The following is a 20162-nucleotide window of genomic DNA, read 5'->3' as shown; positions in this document are numbered from 1 at the left end:
AGCTCACTGCTTTGCTCCTTTTGTTAGGTGTATTGCTAGGTAGCTTGCTTTGAAATTCTATTGGATTTGTAATGTCTTTCTGGGATCAGTAGTTCTTGCTTTCTCTCTTCAAAATGGCAGCCACAATGCGGTGCATATGGCTTTATTAGCCACTTAAACCCACTGCTATGCTGTGTCTTCATTGGATATGGAGCTGTATGGCACATAATACAAAGCATTGGTTGGGTAACTTGTAATCATGTAATGATGATAGCTACAAGATATGCTGAGCTACAGTGATGTTCCCAGTACTTCCTCCTTTCATTCAGGCACCAAAAGGCCATGTGTTTTTCATCCCTTTTGCTATTATTACCGAAAGTTCAGCAAGCCGATGTCACCAAATTTCTGAGCGAGACCAGGTTCTACAGGCTTGGCTCGCTCATCTCTAGTAATAGGTAAAGGGTCTGAATACTTTAGTTCTTTTCTTTTTAGGAAATTATAAAAGGTTTTTACTAATTTTGTTTTTCTTTTTCTTCTTCCGGGAGTCAGACAATAAAGGAGAGTATCCCATCCTTTTGACATAAAGGACCTATTTAATATTAGCTGGACCCCTTGGATTGTTGGATATAGTGAGATGAAGCATGTGGCAGTAGCGAGCTTTGCTACTCTATGGTTACTATAGGTCCTCACCTTCTTTTTTTTTTTTTTTTTTCTATAGTTGTTTCTTTGTAGGTAATTTTTTTTTCTTTTGATCACACTGATATTGGGTTATAGCTTTAGAGTACCTGACTTTTAGTCATTGGGGAAGAATTTTCAAAACCTGTGTAGAGAAAAAGTGGACCAGTTGCCCATAGCAACCAATCAGACAAGGGTCATTTACTTATTTAGTATTGGGGGCTTCCTTATTTTTAGGGGAAGTTACCATAATGGGGTGTGGCCTGGCTATATATTTTGCCCTCACCCTGTTTTATTTTTTTGTTTCTGAGAATTTTTGTAGCCTGCGTGTATAATAAAGTTAGCATTTTGTAAACTCTTTTTTTTTTGTGTGTGTGATTTGACCATTGGCATTTTTGTACCCCTTTTTTTTTTATAACTGGCAGTTATCTTCTGTGCATATGCACTGATACATCGTGTATCAGTAAATAAGTGAAAACAAATTTGTTGAATCAAAAACAACTCCACAACCCTCATTGACCATAGCGTAAGCAAAAAATTTAATTACTCGCGCACTTTGTAGGGACCAACAAATTGGCACAGTAACTGAAAAAAATGTATTCCCTTTTCGTTTACACAGAGACACAAGAAAGGGAGGTAAGAGGTCTTCAGGAAGGAGAGGGGTAAGGCGAAATCTGCAGCAGCCAAGTTACAGACTGCTTATCTTCTCCGCATTCTCGAGTTGTCTCTCTCTCTTTTCTGTCAATAGTGGGAAATATGAAAACTATACATTTTTCATGTTTCCTGACATGAAAAAAGCTATTCAAATATTTTTTTTTTTTTTGTTCTCTGGATCCTAGTGTCCACCTCTCTTTATGTTATGGTCAGTTTTGCAGATAACAGCTGTTTTAGAGACAGGGAAGGTTAGTTGCAGGAGTGTCTGGTGTTCAGAAACAGATGTAGGAAAAGAATCAGGGATAGTTAACCCCTTAAGGACATAGCATTTTTCTGTTTTTGCACTTTCGTTTTTTTCCTCCTTACTTTTAAAAGTCATAACCCTTTCAATTTTTCACCTAAAAATCCATATGATGACTTATTTTTTGCGCCACCATTTCTATTTTGTAATGACATCAGCCAATTTACCCAAAAATCTACAGAGAAACAAAAAAAAAAATCATTGTGCGACAAAATTTAAGAAAAAATTCAATTTTGTAACTTTTGGGTGCTTCTGTTTCTACACAGTACATTTTGTGGTAAAAATTACACCTTATCTTTATTCTGCAGATCCATACGATTAAAATGATAACCTACTTAAATGTTTATTTGTTTTTCCATTTTTCTGTTTAGGTGTATATTCACACACTAGTTTGTTCAGAGCAGTTTGCTATTCTACCTGGATAGGGAATAGTTAATGCTCTGAACGAATGAGAAACTCGGGTGTGTCTATTTTAACCAGAGTTCTTCTGCATTCTGGTGTTGGTTATTGTGCAATACTTTTTCAAGTCTGCTTGAGCATTTACCTTGTATTTATATGAGTTTTAGCCATGGTTAAATAGTCTTGTAGATTTTAGTCTGTGTTACATTTGTTGGTTTTAGGATTTGTATATCCTTTCTGTTATGTATCTGTTCACACTATGTCTGAGTCTTGCTGTGTCTGCTGCCCAGTAGTCTATTTTGGCTTTATTATTAATGGCTACTCTTATAGTGGAATGGGGAGTCCAGTTTGTATGTTCTGTGTCCCAGTGTGAACAGTGTCCTATATTTATATCCGGTTTGGGTGATCTGATCTTTGTCCTTTGTACTTGTACCTATTTTTGTGAACAGTGTTGTATGTTACCTGTTCAGTTTAGTGTTTTGGCTCTCAGTTCTTCTGTTTAACCCCTTCATCTCCTGGATTCTGCTGTATACTCATATCATGCCTAGTCTTGTTCATTTTATCATGTCTGCCATTTATTTGATGTCCGGTTTATGAACTGTTTGTTAATTTACTATATTCTGCTCTGTTTGTGAGTAGTGATGTTGCGAACATAAAATTTTCGGTTCGCGAACGCGAACTTCCGCAAATGTTCGCGAACCGGGCGAACCGCCATTGACTTCAAAGGGCAGGCGAATTTTAAAACCCACAGGGACTCTTTCTGGCCACAATAGTGATTTAAAAGTTGTTTCAAGGGGACTAATACCTGGACTGCGGCGAGCTGGAGGGGGATCCATGGCAAAACTCCCATGGAAAATTACATAGTTGATGCAGAGTCTGGTTTTAATCCATAAAGGGTATAAATCACCTATTATTCCTAAATTATTTGGAATAACGTGCTTTAGCCCCCTTTAAGTATCACATAGTTAGATCCCCCCCTTTAGGCAGCACATAGATTCCCCCATATTAGGCAGCACATAGAGCCCCCCTTTAGGCAGCACATAGATTCCCCCATATTAGGCAGCACATAGTTAGAGCCTCCCTTTAGGCAGCACATAGAGCCCCCTTTAGGCAGCACATATTTAGATCCCCCCTTTAGGCAGCACATAGATTCCCCCCATATTAGGCAGCACATAGTTAGAGCCCCCTTTAGGCAGCACATAGATTCCCCCTTTAGGCAGGACATAGATTCCCCCATATTAGGCAGCACATAGTTAGAGCCTCCCTTTAGGCGGCACATAGAGCCCCCTTTAGGCAGCACATATTTGGATCCCCCCTTTAGGCAGCACATAAATTCCCCCCATATTAGGCAGCACATGGTTAGAGCCCCCCTTTAGGCAGCACATAGAGCCCCCTTTAGGCAGCACATATTTAGATCCCCCCTTTAGGCAGCACATAGATTCCCCCCATATTAGGCAGCACATAGTTAGAGCCCCCTTTAGGCAGCACATAGATTCCCCCATGTTAGGCAGCACATAGTTAGAGCCTCCCTTTAGGCAGCACATAGAGCCCCCCTTTAGGCAGGACATAGATTCCCCCATATTAGGCACCACATAGTTAGAGCCTCCCTTTAGGCGGCACATAGAGCCCCCTTTAGGCAGCACATATTTGGATCCCCCCTTTAGGCAGCACATAAATTCCCCCCATATTAGGCAGCACATGGCTAGAGCCCCCCTTTAGGCAGCACATAGATTCCCCCCACATTAGGCAGCACATAGTTAGAGCCCCCCTTTAGGCAGCACATAGTGGGATTTGAACCCAAGGCCCCAGCGCTGCAAGTCAGCAGTGCTAACCTCTGAGCAACCATGCTACCCTTACCATACATCTAATATGCACGGTTGCTAAAATGGACAAAGATGTCAGCAGAGAGTACCAGAAAAATTAGGCATGTACACATGGCTCAAAAAGTTGGTATTGTTGCAGCCCCAGCTGTAGCAGCGCCCAGAAAAATTGCGGCAGCATAAAAAGTGCAGCACCAGAGGCCAGAAAAATTAGGCAAAATTTACACCCTTTTAACCAGCGATTCCCTCCCAACCAGGGTGCCTCCAGCTATTGCAAGACACACGGACTGAACTTATAGTTCTTTTAATACTGTAGTTAGTTGCTTGAAGGAACATAAGTTTTACACTGGAGTACCCCTTTTAACCAGCGGTTCCCTCCCAACCAGGGTGCCTCCAGCTGTTGCAAGACACACGGACTGATATTTGAGCCCTAAAAAGGGCTTTTTTGGGTGCTCTCCTTAAAGCAGATGTTAGGCTAGTGCTTTAGGAGTAAAGTGGACCCTGAATACACCTCCTAGCAGCAACCTAGCTATCGCTTTCCCTATACAGCAGGAGCAGCTTCTCTGTCCCTCCACTTTCTAAGCCTGCAGCATGCCGAATGAAGGTAAAATGGCGTCTGTGCAGGAGGTAGGAGGGTCTGGAAGGGAGGGACTAATGCTGATTGGCTGTAATGTGTCTGCTGACTCTGACTCACAGGGTCAAAGTTTATCGCAATGTTAAAGTATAGGGGGCAAATCGAACTTCACAAATGTTCGCCCGGCGATGCGAACGCGAACATGCTAAGTTCGCCGGGAACTGTTCGCCAGCGAACAATTCGCGACATCTCTATTTGTGAGTTTATATTCTGCCCTGTTAGTATTTGTATTCTGTCTGGTATATCTGCTTTTCTAGTAGTTTTCTGTTTCTGTTCTGGTCTGTGACAGACTATGTATATTATGTGTTTTTACGCCATTGCACTTTAGCGCAGGAAGGGACCGGAGCCCAGCTGTCGATCCATCGTTTAGGATGGATGGGCAAGTAGGCAGGGAGAGATGTTTTAGGGTCAGTTTAGAGCTCACTCTCGCTGTTCCCCTGGTCGGTCCCTGACAGTTTGATTTTGTCTTACTTCTGGGAAAAATCATAACTACATGCACAAAAATTTATATGTTTAAAATTGTCCTTTTCTTACCCCTATAACTTTTTTATTTTTCTGCATACGGGGCAGTGTAAGGGCTAATTTTTTGTGCCGTAATCTGAAGTTTTTATGGGTACCATTTTTTTTTTGATCCAACTTTTTGATCACGTGGCGATACCACATATGTTTATGTTTATTTTTATTTACACAGTTTTTTTTTTAAATGAGAAAAGGGGGGTGATTCAGACTTTTATTAGGGAAAAGGTTAAATCATCTTTATTAACTTTTTTTTCACTTTTTTTTTGCAATGTTATAGCCCCCATAGAGGACTATAACATGCAGTACATTGATTCGATACACTGATCAATGCCATTGCATTGCATTGATTGGTGTTATTGGCGGTCGATTGTTCAAGCCTGGATTTGAGGCTTGGAACAATCAATCGCCGATCGGACGCGCATCAGATGAGTCCTAGCTGATCGGGACATCGCTTTTACACTGCAATGGTCCCGATCAGCCCGACTGAGCTGCCGGGAAGCTTTCACTTTAGACGCGGTGATCAACTTTAATCGCTTTGTCTAAAGAGTTAATGCCGGACATCTGCCTGGACAGTGATGTCCGGCATTAGCCAAGGGTCCTAGCTGCTGATAGCAGCTGGGACCGTGCGGGTATGATGCGAGCTCCTGAGCTCGCTTCATAACACTGCCATGCCACAGTGCGGCATTTTGCGGTAAGAGGTTAAAGGGGTATTCCAGGAAAAAACTTTTTTTTTTATATATCAACTGGATCCAGAAAGTTAAACAGATTTGTAAATTACTTCTATTAAAAAATCTTAATTGTTTCAGTACTTATGGGCTTCTGAAGTTAAGGTTGTTCTTTTCTGTCTAAGTGCTCTCTGATGACATGTGTCTCGGGAACCGCCCAGTTTAGAAGCAAATCCCCATAACAAACCTCTTCTACACTGGGCGGTTCCCGCGACAGGTGTCATCAGAGAGCACTTAGACAGAAAAGAACAACCTTAACTTCAGAAGCTCATAAGTACTGAAAGGATTAAGATTTTTTTTATAGAAGTAATTTACAAATCTGTTTAACTTTCTGGAGCCAGTTGATATATATATAAAAAAAAGTTTTTTCCTGGATAACCCCTTTAAAGGAAGGGTCACATGTAACATGGGGACTTGCAGGTCCCTGTGTGTCTGCTCATAGCAGTGGCGGATTGCTGCTACAAGCAAGCACAGCAGGTGGCACACTGTAGGGGTGGTTCAATAGCGAATCCGCAGCATAAAATCCGCAGCGGATTCGCTATTGAACGACCCCTACAGTGTGCCCCCTGCCGTGCTTGCTTGTAGCAGCAATCCGCCGCTGCTATAAGCAGACACACAGGGACCTGCAAGTCGCAATGTGCACCCGCAGTGCACTCACAGATCCTGCTCCCTGAGCTAGGCGGAGAGCGGCTGCGATGTCTGAGTACAATGCGCATGCGCGCATTGACTCACAGGTCCTTGTGTGTCTGCGCGTAAAATCGGTGGATTGCTGCTACAAGCAGGAACAGCTGGAGGCATACAATAGGGGTTGGTCATCAGCAGATCTGTTATATATGACCCTAGCCTTAAAGGGATACTCCACTGCTTAGCATTTGGAACAAACTGTTCTGAACGCTGGAGCCGGGAGCTCATGACATCATAGCCCCGCCCCCTCATGACGCCACGCCCACCCCCTCAATGCAAGTCTATGGGAGGGGGCGCGATGTCATGAGGGGGCGGGGCTATGACGTCACGAGCTCCCAGCGCCAGCTGAGCAGCGGAGTACCCCTTTAAACAAATATCTGGTTTTCAGAGCAACATCGGCGTTACATTTTAACAAAAGAGTGAACACTGTAATATAACAGAGAAGAACGGCTTACCTCATCAAATCCCATCTTGTCTGGCTGTTTGGGCAGCACCTGAACATATCGCGATGTCTCCAGCGGAGGTCGATCAACTAAAAAGACATAAAAAAAGACAATGAGAGCTGGGAGTTGTAGTTTTGCAACAGCTGGAGGTGAACAGTTTAGACCACTGAGCTGAGGTTCTCCCCTCCGGCTAATAGTGGGTTACCATAAGGTATTGCATACGGTTAGGGATTTTGCTGAACCTTAAAGGGGTACTCCAGTGGAAAACTTTTTTTTTTAAATCAACTGGTGCCATAAAGTTAAACAGATTTGTAAATTACTTCTATTAAAAAATCTTAAACCTTCCAGTACTTATTAGCTGCTGAATACTACAGAGGAAATTATTTTCTTTTTGGAACACAGTGCTCTCTGCTGACATCACGAGCACAGTGCTCTCTGCTGACATATCTGTCCATTTTAGGAACTGTCCAGAGCAGCATATGTTTTCTATGGGGATTTTCTCCTACTCTGGACAGTTCATAAAATGGACAGAGATGTCAGCAGAGAGCACTGTGCCCGTGATGTCAGCAGAGAGCTCTGTGTTCCAAAAAGAAAATAATTTCCTCTGTAGTATTCAGCAGCTAATAAGTACTGGAAGGATTAAGATTTTTTAATAGAAGTAATTAACAAATCTGTTTAACTTTCTGGCACCAGTTGATAAAAAAAAAAATGTTTTCCACCGGAGTACTGCTTTAAATTTTGTGAAGTTTTAGGACGGTATATTTTACATTGATGCACAAAGTCCTACTCTTTAGCCCCAGGACAGTCCACCTGCTTATACTACAAAAAAAAAAAGCCTTTCAAAGAAGAAAACCATCTGAAGGGCCTGACTCTCCGGCTTTGAAGTTTAGAGCTGTCGACATGAAACTACTGGTCCCAACATGCTCTGTGTGAACAGGACTGTGGGGGGCGATGAGCAGAATGAGCGTAAAATTTAAAATAAAATCGGTAAAATAGAACGCCATTGTTTAGATGTGGTATATGGGTTCATTGCAGATGGACTTTTAGGGTACATTCCCACACGGCGTATTTGCTGCGTATTTGCTGCTGCGTATTTTATTTTCTCTGTTGAAGTCAATGGGTAGGAAAATACGCAGCACCAAATACGCAGCACCAAATACGCAGCAAATACGCAGCAAAATACGCCGTGTGGGAACGTACCCTTAAGGTGTCAATTGTGTATCCAGGTGAATGTTTAATTAGTGTTTCTGCAATAAATTCAGATTTGTGCAACAATCCCCCTCATTCCCTTGACAAAATCCTTCATACCCCTCTGCCCTTCTTAAACACTCTTTAAAGGAGCACTCCAATAGAAAACATTTTTTTTAAATCAACTGGTGCCAGAAAGTTAAACAGATTTGCAAATTATTTCTATTTAAAAATCTTAATCCTTCCAGTACTTATCAGCTGCTGTATACTACAGAGGGAGTTCTTTTCTTTTTGAATTTCCTTTCTGTCAGACCACAGTGCTCTCTGCTGACACCTCTGTTCATTTTAGGAGCAAATCCCCTTTGCAAACATATACTGCTCTGGACAGTTCCTAAAATGGACAGAGATGTCAGCAGAGAGCACTGTGGTCAGAAAGAAAGGAAATTCAAAAGAACAGAACTTCCTGTGGAGCATATAGCAGCTGATAAGTACTGGAATGATTAAGATTTTTAAATAGAAGTAATTTACAAATCTGTAAAATTTTCTGGCACCAGTTGATAAAATTTTTTTTTTTTCCAGGGGAGTACCGCTATAAGCTAGTGTTGTCCAACCCGCAACTATCCAGCTGTTGTAAAACGACAACTCCCAACATGCCTGAAAAGGCCAAAGGCTGCTTGGCATGCTGGAAGTTGTAGTTTCGTAATAGCTGGAGAGCCACATGTTAGGGGAACACTGCTCTTGACCTATGTTATGCCAAGGCTTCAAGAAGAGTTTGCATCACCACCTACTGGTGATAAGAGTTACTGACAAGAAAAGACGGTTGATCCAGCGCTTGGTTAAAACTTCCAGCTTTATTGTTGCATTAAAAAAAGAAGCTCCCTCCAGTGTGCACAGGACAGGTAAATCTGGACGCGTTTCAGGCATGTCCATGCTCTTTGTTACAGACATTCAAACTCCCTAACCTCGTTCCTTAAACGGGTACTCCGGTGGAAAACACTTTTTTTATTTTTTTTATTCAACTGGTGCCAGAAAGTTAAACAGATTTGTAAATGACTTCTATTAAAAATTCTTAACCCTTCCAGTACTTTTGTCACGATTCGGCTGGCAGGAGGTGGATCCTCTGTGCCAGAGAGGGATTGGCGTGGACCGTGTTGGTGGACCGGTTCTAAGTTGCTACTGGTATTCACCAGAGCCCGCCGCAAAGCGGGATGGTCTTGCAGCGGCGGTAGCAACCAGGTCGTATCCACCAGCAACGGCTCAACCTCTCTGACTGCTGAAGATAGGCGCGGTACAAGGGAGTAGACAAGAGCAAGGTCGGACGTAGCAGAAGGTCAGGACAGGCAGCAAGGATCGTAGTCAGGGTCAACGGCAGGAGGTCTGGAACACAGGCTAGGAACACACAAGGAAACGCTTTCACTGGCACAATGGCAACAAGATCCGGCGAGGGAGTGCAGGGGAAGTGAGGTATAAGTAGGGAGTGCACAGGTGAACATACTGATTAAGCCTGCTTCGCCAATCAGTGGCGCAGTGGCCCTTTAAATTGCAGAGACCCGGCGCGCGCGCGCCCTAAGGAGCGGGGCCGCGCGCGCCGGGACAAGACAGACGGGGAACGGGTCAGGTACGGGAGCCGGGATGCGCATCGCGAGCGGGCGCCTCCCGCATCGCGAATCGCATCCCGGCTGGGAGTGATATTGCAGCGCACCCGGTCAGCAGGTCTGCCCGGGGGCGCTGCGAATGAGAGGATGCTGCGAGCGCTCCGGGGAGGAGCGGGGACCCGGAGCGCTCGGCGTAACAACTTTTAAGCAGCTGTATGCTACAGAGGAAATTATTTTCTTTTTGAATTTCTTTTGTGTCTGACCACAGTGCTCTCTGCTGACACCTCTGTCCATTTTAGGAACTGTCCAGAGCAGGATAAGTTTGCTATGGGGATTTGCTCATACACTGGACAGTTCCTAAAATGGACAGAGGTGTCAGCAGAGAGCACTGTGGTCAGACAGAAAGGAAATTCAAAAAGAAAAGAACTTCCTGTGGAGAACAAAGCAGCTGAAAAGTACTGGAAGGACTGAGATTTTTAAATCGAAGTAATTTACAAATCTGCTTAACTTTTCTGGCACCAGTTGATTTGAAAAAAAAAAAAAATGTTCTCCAGTGGAGTCCCCCTTTAAGGTTAGTTTTGTAGTTTATTTCTGTTCACCATCTTTCAGCATTACTTCCTGGCTTTTATCTTCATCATTCCTTTGCACCATCATCTTATGTTCACATCATCATTCAGTTTCTGTATTCTACAGTGGGGCAAAAAATGATTTAGTCAGCCATCAATTGTGCAAGTTCTCCCACTTAAAAAGATGAGAGAGGCCTGTAATTTTAATCATAGGTAAACCTCTGTCTGATTTGTAAAGAATTTGAGTTTTTGGTCAATAACAAAAGTTCATCTCAATACTTTGTTATATACCCTTTGTTGGCAATGACAGAGGTCAAACATTTTCTGTAAGTCTTTACAAGGTTTTCACACACTTTTGCTGGTATTTTGGCCCATTCCTCCATACAGATCTCCTCTAGAGCAGTGATGTTTTGGGGCTGTCGCTGGGCTACACAGACTTTCAACTCCCTCCAAAGGTTTTCTATGGGGTTGAGATCTGAAGACTGACTAGGCCACTCAAGGACCTTTAAATGCTTCTTACAAAGCCACTCCTTTGTTGCCCAGATGGTGTGTTTGGGATCATTGTCATGCTGAAAGACCCAGCCACGTTTCATCTTCAATGCCCTCGCTGATAGGAGGTTTTCACTCAAAATCTCATGCTACATGGCCCCATTCATACTTTCCTTTACACGGATCAGTCGTCCTGGTTCCTTAGCAGAAAAAACAGCCCAAAGCATGATGTTCCACCCCCATGCTTCACAGTAGGTATGGTGTTCTTTGGATGCAACTCCGCATTCTTTTTCCTCCAAACACGACGAGTTGAGTTTTTACCAAAAAGTTCTACTTTGGTTTCATCTGACCATATGGTATTCTCCGAATACTCTTCTGGATCATCCAAATACTCTCTAGCAAACTTCAGTGTGGCCCAGATATGTACTGGCTTAAGCAGGGGATCACGTCTGGCACTGCATTATTTGAGTCCCTGGTGGCATAGTGTGTTACTGATGGTAGTCTTTGTTACTTTGGTCCCAGCTCTTTGCAGGTCATTCACTAGGTCCCCCCGTGTGGTTCTGGGATTTTTGCTCACCAATCTTTTATTTTGACACCACGGGGTGAGATCTTGCATGGAGCCCCGGATCGAGGGAGATTGTCAGTGGTCTTGTATGTCTTCCATTTTCTAATAATTGCTCCCACAGTTGATTTCTTAACACTAAGCTGCTTGTCTATTGCAGGATCAGTCTTCCCAGCCCTGTGCAGGTCTACAATTTTGTTTCTGGTGTCCTTCTACAGCTCTTTGGTCTTGGCCATAGTGGAGTTTGGAGTGTGATTGTTTGAGGTTCTGGACAGATGTCTATTATAATGATAACAAGTTCAAACAGGTGGTGCCATTAATACAGGTAATAAGTGGAGGACAGAGGAGGTGACCAAATACTTATTTTCCACCATTATTTGCAAATAAATTATTTAAAAATCAGACAGTGTGATATTATGGATTTTTTTTAAATCTCATTATGTCTCTCATAGTTGAGGTATACCTATGAGGAAAATTACAGGCCTCTCTCATCTTTTTAAGTGGGAGAACTTGCACAATTGGTGGCTGACTAAATACTTTTTTGCCCCACTGTATAAGTGAGTTCCTATTCTTGTTATTTGATACTTGCATCAATATGCATCTTCATATATTTGTTATTGGAACTAGCAAAAAAAATAACGTAAGAGCAGCACAACCAAAGGAAAAAAATGGTGGGTGCAGGCAACTAGTTGGCCCAAATCCAGACAAAAGATAGTTGCAGCACTCCAAAGAATAGTAAAAAAATATATAAGGTGGCTTTATTCCATTCACAAATACAAGAGCAACGTTTTGGCTGCCTGTGCAGCCTTTTTCAAGCATGAAAACGTGCTTGAAAAAGGCTGCACAGGCAGCCGAAATGTTGCTCTTGTATTTGTGAATGGAATAAGCCACCTTATATTTTTCACAATTATTTGGAGTGCTGCGACTATCTTTTGCTGTCTTGTTATTGGAACTGGCTACTTGTTATAGATTAACAAGGCAGCGCCATAGAGTTGTATTAAAAGGCGTGTCAGCCACCGCTTCGTGAAGTGGTCAACACGCCCACTTATCACGGGCTGTCGGGGCCCCGTACAGGAGATTGCGGGGGGCCCCAGCGGTCGGTCCCAACGCGATCACAAACTTATCCCCTATCCTTAGGATAGGGGATAAGTTTTTCACCACTGGATATCTCCTTTAATTGCCGTGATAAATAGCAATCACAGAACTTATGCGCCGCAATGATACATGTAACATGTATGTGGTGGTCTGATCGGTTTGTTTGCCTGCCAGAGGTCCAATCTATTGATGAAGCCTGGCTCAACAGGCTCTATAGCTAGATCGCCAATAACACAGAATAATGCTATGCAATAGAATAGCATTACTCAGTGTTAGCAATCTGAATAGTGCATGTAAAAGTCCCTTATGGGGAATTAAAAAGTGTAATTAAAATGATTAAAAATATATATACATCTTTTTTAAACTACAGACAAGTCGCTCCCCTCATAAAAATTAAAATCAACCCCTTTTTGGTAACTACAAACTATTCAAACATAATGTTTATAATCCCATATATGATAAATGCCGTAAACAGAGAGAGAAAAAAAAAAAAAAACAAAGTTAAAAATTTATGATTTTTGGTCACATCAAAGAAAAAAATGGAATAGAAAGTTAAGCTCATATACACAAATGTTGTACTGATAAAAACTACAGATCATGATGTAAAAAAAATTTAAAATTTCCATCATACAGAGAATAAGACCATTTTTAGCATACCGTATTTATCGGGGTATACCACGCACCGGTCTATAACATGCACCCTCATTTTTACCCAAATATCCATGGTAAAATGAGGGTGCGTGTGTGCGCGTGTATACCCCGATACACCCCCAGGAAAGGCAGGGGGAGAGAGGCTGTCGCTGCCCGCTTCTCTCCCCCTGCCTTTCCTGGGGTCTAGAGCCCTGCTGCCGGCCCTTCTCTCCCCCTGGCTATCGGCGCCGCTGCCCGTTCTGTCCCCCTGACTATCGGTGCCGGCACCGATAGCCAGGGGGAGAGAAGGGGCAGCGGCACCCATTGCCGGCGCCGCTGCCCCGTTGCCTCCCCCATCCCCGGTGGCATAATTACCTGGGTCGGGTCCGCGCTGCTGCAGGCCTCCGGCACGCGCCCCCTGCGTCGTTGCTATGCACGGCGCGGCGCACTGACGTCATGCGCCGCGCCATGCAGCGCATAGCAACTACGCCGGGGACGCACGCCGGAGGCCTGCAGCAGCGCGGACCCGACCCAGGTAATTATGCCACCGGGGATGGGGGAGGCAACGGGGCAGTAGCGCTGGGTGCCGCTGCCCTTTCTCTCCCCCTGGCTGTCGGCGCCGCTTCTCTCCCCCTGGCTATCGGCGCCGGCAATGGGGCGCCGGCACCGATAGTCAGGGGGACAGAACGGGCAGCGGCGCCGATAGCCAGGGGGAGAGAAGGGCCGGCAGCAGCGCTCTAGACCCCAGGAAAAGCAGGGGGAGAGAAGCGGGCAGCGACGGCCTCTCTCCCCCTGCCTTTCCTGGGGGTGTATCGGCGTATAACACGCACATAGAGTTTAGGCTAAAAAATTTTGCCTAAAAAGTGCGTGTTATATGCCGATAAATACGGTACTTATTTTGTTTAAAAAGTTTGACTTTTTTTTTAAAAGCAGCATAAAAGTAGAAAGCTATATAACCATGGGCATAAAGATAAAATGTCATTTTCACTTGTATCATAATAATGACCCCCCCCCCCCACCCCATTTGCAAAATTGCTGTTTTCTTTTCAATTTTCCCCCACAAGTAATATTTTATTTGTTGTGCCGTACATTTTCTGGTAAAATGAAAGATGTTATTGCAATGTACAATTGGTTGTGCAAGAAAAAAATCTTCATATAACTTGTGGATGTGGATGGAAAATAAAAGTTATGTCTCTTAAAAGGCGAGGCAGGAAAACAAAAATGCAAAAACTGGCCTTCTCCTCAAGGCTAAATTATGCTTTGTCTTTAAAGGTTCACTTCAAATAAACTGTTGCCGGAAACTTATACAAATTTGTAAATGACTTCTAATAAAAAATCTGAATCCTTCCAGTACTTATTAGCTGCTGTATGCTCCAGAGGAAGTTCTTTTTGAATTTCATTTGTCTGACCACAGTGCTCTCTGCTGACACCTCTGTCCATGTCAAGGAGAGGTATGTTATGGGGCTTTTCTCCTACTCTGGACAGTTCCTGACACAGACAGGTGTCAGCAGGGAGCACTGTGGTCAGACAGAAAAGAAATTCAAAAATAAAAGAACTTCCTCTGTAGTATACAGCAGCTGATAAGTACTGGAAGGATTAATATTTTTTTAATGGATAATGGATGTAATTTACAAATCTGTTTTACTTTCTGAAGCCAGTTGATATGAAAAAAATTGTTTTCCACCGGAGTACCCCGGACTGTTCTCTTGCAGCTGCATTGTTTATTGGAAAAACTGTTTATAGGAAAAACTGTTTGTAGAGAAACTGTATCACGGAAAGGGATTTCTTTTCTGTCACGACCACAGTGCTCTCTGCTGACACCTCTGTCCATTTTAGGAACTGTCCAGAGCAGAATATGTTTGCTATGGGGATTTTCTCTTGCTCTGGACAGTTCCTGACATGGCCAGAGGTGTCAGCAGAGAGCACTGTGGTCGTGACAGAAAAGAAATAAAAAAAGAAAAGAATTTCCTCTGTAGTATACAGCCGCTAATAAGTACTGGAAGGTATAAGATTTTTTAATAGAAGTATTTTACAAAACTGTTCAACTTTCTAGCACCAGATAATAAAGGGGAAAAAAAGTTTTCCACCGGAGTACCCCTTTAACTACTGCAACGTAAGAGGACAATCAATTTAGTTATTGTCTATTGACTTCACTCAATCCGTATTGTATTTCTGAAAATTGCCAGAGACTGGTAGGTCAGTCTCATACGATGCTATTGGTTCAAGTCACAAGACCCGTTCTTATAACAAAGATGCTAAAATCTTTCTTCGTAACTGCGTGAAGTCCAGTAATATCTCTAAGGGTGCATGCACACCACATTTTTGCAATACAGTTCCCGTATCAGGATTTTGATAAAAAACGGATTCCTCAAAACCTGACTAAACTGTATCAAAATGTGTGTACAAATTTCAACCTGTATACGGTTAAAAAACGTATACGGTTTGATAGATGATGTCCGGTTGCATCTGTTTTTTAAGAAAAAAAACATATAAGTTTTTAACACTTCATTCTCTTTTAAATAAAGTTTCACTTGTTTGATTGAAATTCCAATAAAAAAAAACCTGTGCAAAGTTAAAAACCGTATGGTGAAAACCAGATGGAACCGTACGCACATACAGTTCTGTACAGTTCCCATTGACTCCCATGTTAAAAAAAAAAGTATATGGTTTAATAAGTTTTTTCACCCGGACCAAAAAGCTTGGTAGACTACGGTTTTGGGTATGTAAAAAAAAACATACAAAACCGTATAGGGTGCAAAACGGACTAAACTGGATGATACGTTTGACATACGGTTTACAATGTTAAGTCAATGCATATGGTTTTCTATACAGTTCCGTATGGTTTTTAACTTGAAAACTTATACAGGACGTCGTGTGCATGCACCCTTACATTGTCCTTGTATGGGGGCACATGTCTATGTGTTGTTTCATGTTACCTGATATCCAACAGATTATTTATTAGTATATTAAACTGCACATCAACATTGAGATATATTACTAGGGATAAAGGGCTGTAATCTACAGGTTAGGTAATATGGTAGGCCTGCCCAACACACATTTGGACAGGTCTAGCACATTTCCCTAAGCGGTCTTCCTTACTTTTACAACACACTACCCCTTTTATTCACAAGTCGTTTCTACTTGAGTACATACACATAAAGGCTGGGCAAATGGTTCATCCACGATTATGTGTTCTACTTTTTCTTTTTTTTTTTTTTTTTATGTCAAGCCAAGTGTTTCTTACTTTTTGTGTCACCCCTATTTCCTCATAGATAGTAAACTCTTGTGAACAGGGTCCTCACTCCAATGTTTGAACTGATAATTTGTATACTTGATTTTGTATATACATGTGCCAACTGTATTGTAAACTGCTGCAGAATATCTTGGCACTATATACATAAAGCTTTTTATTATTGTTGTTATTACTTGGACAGTGTGCAGCCATGTTGAAACCCAGGGCTTTATGAATGCAGGTTAGAAAATGACTACTAGCGCTACTTGTTATAACTATTGCCAATTTTGCATAATGGATGTACAGATGATCAGTCTTAACACAGCGAGACCAGTCACTGTCCCTGTCTGATTATAGCTTTTTATATGCCACATATTTTAATATGTGCTGTAGAGACTTGTAAGCCATGCCCGTGTTAAATGGAAATATGGATTTGTGTGGATTTGTCCCGCCAATGCCAGTGAAAAGCAAATGCACATATTTTAGCATTGTTTGCCAGAGTATTCACTTTAACATTTGTAAAGCTAAGTTTTCTACTTGCTGTCCACGTTAAGCAATATATAATATGCTAACAGAAATGGAATTGCTGCGAGGCAGCAGCTGTGTCATTCGAGGAAGGTCCAAGCTTATCACCTGCTTTGCAACTACCCTCATGACCTTGTATTAGCGGAACTTTTATATACTGTCTGTGCTTTTACTATTAAATGTCATCTTGAACATCAACAGTATTCACTTTATATAAATATGAGGAGTTCATTCAACTGCATTTAGCTATTAGTTTCCTCATGCACTCTTAATAGATAATTGTAGTTAAGAAAAAAGAAACTTCTGACATGTCATCGTGACATTTAAGTAGTTTATATCAATGGGATTCTGGTGCTGAAACCGCCACCAATCATGAAAAACAAGCACAGAAGCACCTAGTTAAAGGGGAACTCCGGTGAAAACAAGTAGAAAACAGTTAGGTGTGGGAGTCCGGTTCACGGGGAGCTGGATCACAGCATCAGCGCCGGTGTTGTGGTGCTCAGAGCGCCGCAACACCTGCGCTGATGCTGTGCGGTGAGTGCTGTCTCTGCTGAGCGGTGAGTGCATGTACGTGCTTTCTCTTTTTGTTCACATTGATACTTCATATCTTTGTATGTGCACCCCGCAGGAAATGACCGCATAGGTCGCCGAGATTGCGCTGCATCCTAGCTAAGGTGCAGTTGCCTCTTGTGTGCCCTCTCCTTTCTTGTCTCATTATTATTTTAGATATGTAAATTACTTCTACTATAAAATCTTGAGCCTTCCAGTACTTTTTAGCTGTTGTATAAAACAGTGAAATTTGTGAATTAATTTTCTGTCCGACCCCAGTGCTCTCTGCTGATACCTCTGTCCGTGTCAGGAACTGTCCAGATTAGAATAATATCCCCATATAAAACCTCTCCTGCTCTGGACACTTCCTGACATGGACAGAGGTGTCAGTAGAGAGCAGTGGGATCAGGCAGGAAAGAACTTCACAAATTTCTCTGTAGTATATCTGTAGTATACAGCTGCCGCTAAGTACTAGAAGGGTTAAGATTTTTTAATAGAAGTGATTTACAAATCTGTTTAACTTTCTTGCACCAGTTGGTTTGGAAAAATTTTTTCCCACCGGTGTTCCCCTTTAAGTGATAGATAACACTGCTTGGCTCTCCTGGTAAAGTAAAGCATGTGGTATATCGATCTGTAGAAGACCTCATAGATTTTCTATAAATGCTTATGCCATTCATACCATTCCCCTCGAAAAGCCCAGGAGTGCTGAGTGGAAACGAACAGCCATGAACACTTCTTTCAAATTGTTTTAGCAGTAGTGGGGATCATAGCACTTGGACCCCAACTGATCAAAACTTCTGATAATGTCACTATGACATAGCATGTTTTTTGTAAAAAAAAGATAGTTACCCTTTAAGGCTAGGATAGCATAGCAACTTATGACTTGGGTCTCCATAGAGACAGGTGTGGATGGGTTGTTTTTTGTATACTGGCATGCACATGTCTCCAAGAACAGTCAAGGGAAGAGAATCACAGCTAAACACTTCTGCCTCTTTGTTTCAGGGATCAGAGGTCCACAACCAATCAAGATTTCTGTTATGTTATTATGATATGTCAGAAGTTTTCAGAATCTGTAAGTACACATAAATCAAAGTTGCAATGCAAATGCAAATACAAGGACTAAAACTCTGCAGTATTCCCATGCTGCTAAGCACCTCAAATAGCTTATTGATGACTCCTCTGTTCCTTCTTTTGATGTACAGGTCTTCAGCCTTGGCCCAAAGAATATCAATGATGATGCCCTGTCCCGTTACCTTTTTGTTTCTTATTATAAATGATCTTTTTATTGCATGTACATTTTTGATCCCACATACATTAATTTGTCTTTGTTCCTTCATTATTCAGCTTTACAACATTATTTAGTTACAACATTGTTGTTTTTCCATCTCTAGTATGCAGGTGGTAGACAACAACAAAAAACATATACAGATTATCTATTTATAATATGATTATAAGATTACCGATTATCTATTTATTATATGTTCTGAACAGATGCATTGGATCCCATGTTACAAGACTTGTGTATAATATAAAGTATTACTTCAAGTTCCTCTCAAATCTTTTCTCAACCTGCCTGGTCCAATAAGCCACTGGCATACACCTCAATATTATATTTTACTAGTTTTTTTTCCCCTTTAAACAGGTTTTATAGATGAGAACAGAAATAAAGAAAAACAGCTGTGTCCACAATACAGCTTGGAAAACAAAGCTACAATACCAATTAGCATGTAGTTAAACAAGGGCCAAAATGACATTCCAGCAACAAATCCAGGCAGAAGCTCAACACTACCATATACTCACACATGCACACAACCATAGGCACCCGAGTACCCCTCGCCCTCTGACCCACAAGTTATTTTATTTGTTACCTAAGTGTCAAAGAATCACAGTAGATAAGAAATCCCATTTTACATCCTTGGATTGCTCAGTTTTTACGGGTTGGCCTTTTAGGGTAGGGTCACACATTGTATTTATGCAGTATATTTCACGAAGCGCAAAATCCGCTATGCAGGAAGAAATATGCTGCATATTCTCCTATAAGCAGACACAGGGTTACCTGCGGCAGCCCTGAGTGTGCAGTGAAGTGCACGGTCGGGACAAGCACTAATGTGACACGCGAACCTGTATACAAACCTCACTGTGCACACAGTGCTGCTGCTAGGTATCCTTGTGTGCCTGCTCATAGGAGAATATGCAGTGTATTTCTCTCTCCGCAGCAGATTTTACACATATGCTATGTGTATGCTACCCTTAATGTACCATATATAAATGAAATGGTACTAAAAGCATCCCTCTCCTGTATTGGCTTCTGCAGACATCTTCTGTCTTCTAATGTAACCATAATGACTACAGGGAAGAAGGCATGCTGGTACTGTTTACTAGAGATTTCATGAAAAATTTGATTCTGAACGAATCTGAATTTCCTCACGCTTTTTGGTAACGAATCTCTTCTTTCAGTACATTTTGTGTGGACCGGGGGCTAAAATGGCAGCTACACATGTGAGGACATGGGACAAGGAAGTCTGGGAAGGCAGAAAGGTGGGTAGGCAGGATCACCCTGAATCACATGGTGGCATGCAGCCTATCAGTAGCCAGCCAGCCCTGTGATGTCACAGCACTACATATTCGGCAGCCATTTCCGAAGACGGGTATTTCCCGTTTTGCTGAAAGAGCAGAGACTGTGTGTGCGCACTAATCACCGTTACTGACAATACAGATCTTTACAGCAGTGAATCCGTTCACCTCAGGCCCACATTAGTTCTGGCTAGAGAGAGAGCAGACACTGTGTGGTCACTAATCAGCCTTACTGACAATACAGATCAGCGCAGGCAAAATCCATTGACCTCAAGCCCGCATCACTGAAGGCAGACAGGCAGGGAGAGTTTAGAGGTAGTTTCA

General features: G+C 42.3%; 1 long non-coding RNA gene across 1 annotated transcript in view; it reads left to right on the top strand.

The window, feature by feature from the left end:
* The window catches only part of LOC130275571 (uncharacterized), a 29793-nt gene extending 11220 nt beyond the window's left edge, over positions 1-18573 (top strand). Inside the window, exons 2-3 of the long non-coding RNA XR_008844828.1 lie at positions 18267-18336; positions 18467-18573. This is a non-coding gene — a long non-coding RNA (uncharacterized LOC130275571). The remainder of the gene's footprint in view (positions 1-18266; positions 18337-18466) is intronic.
* The last annotated feature ends 1589 nt before the right edge of the window (positions 18574-20162 follow it).

The sequence above is a fragment of the Hyla sarda genome, chromosome 1 (assembly GCF_029499605.1).
Source record: "Hyla sarda isolate aHylSar1 chromosome 1, aHylSar1.hap1, whole genome shotgun sequence".
In the NCBI taxonomy this organism is placed as follows: Eukaryota; Metazoa; Chordata; class Amphibia; order Anura; family Hylidae; genus Hyla; species Hyla sarda.
The sequence above is the reverse complement of the archived record's forward strand: the minus strand, read 5'-3'. Positions and strand labels throughout refer to the sequence as shown.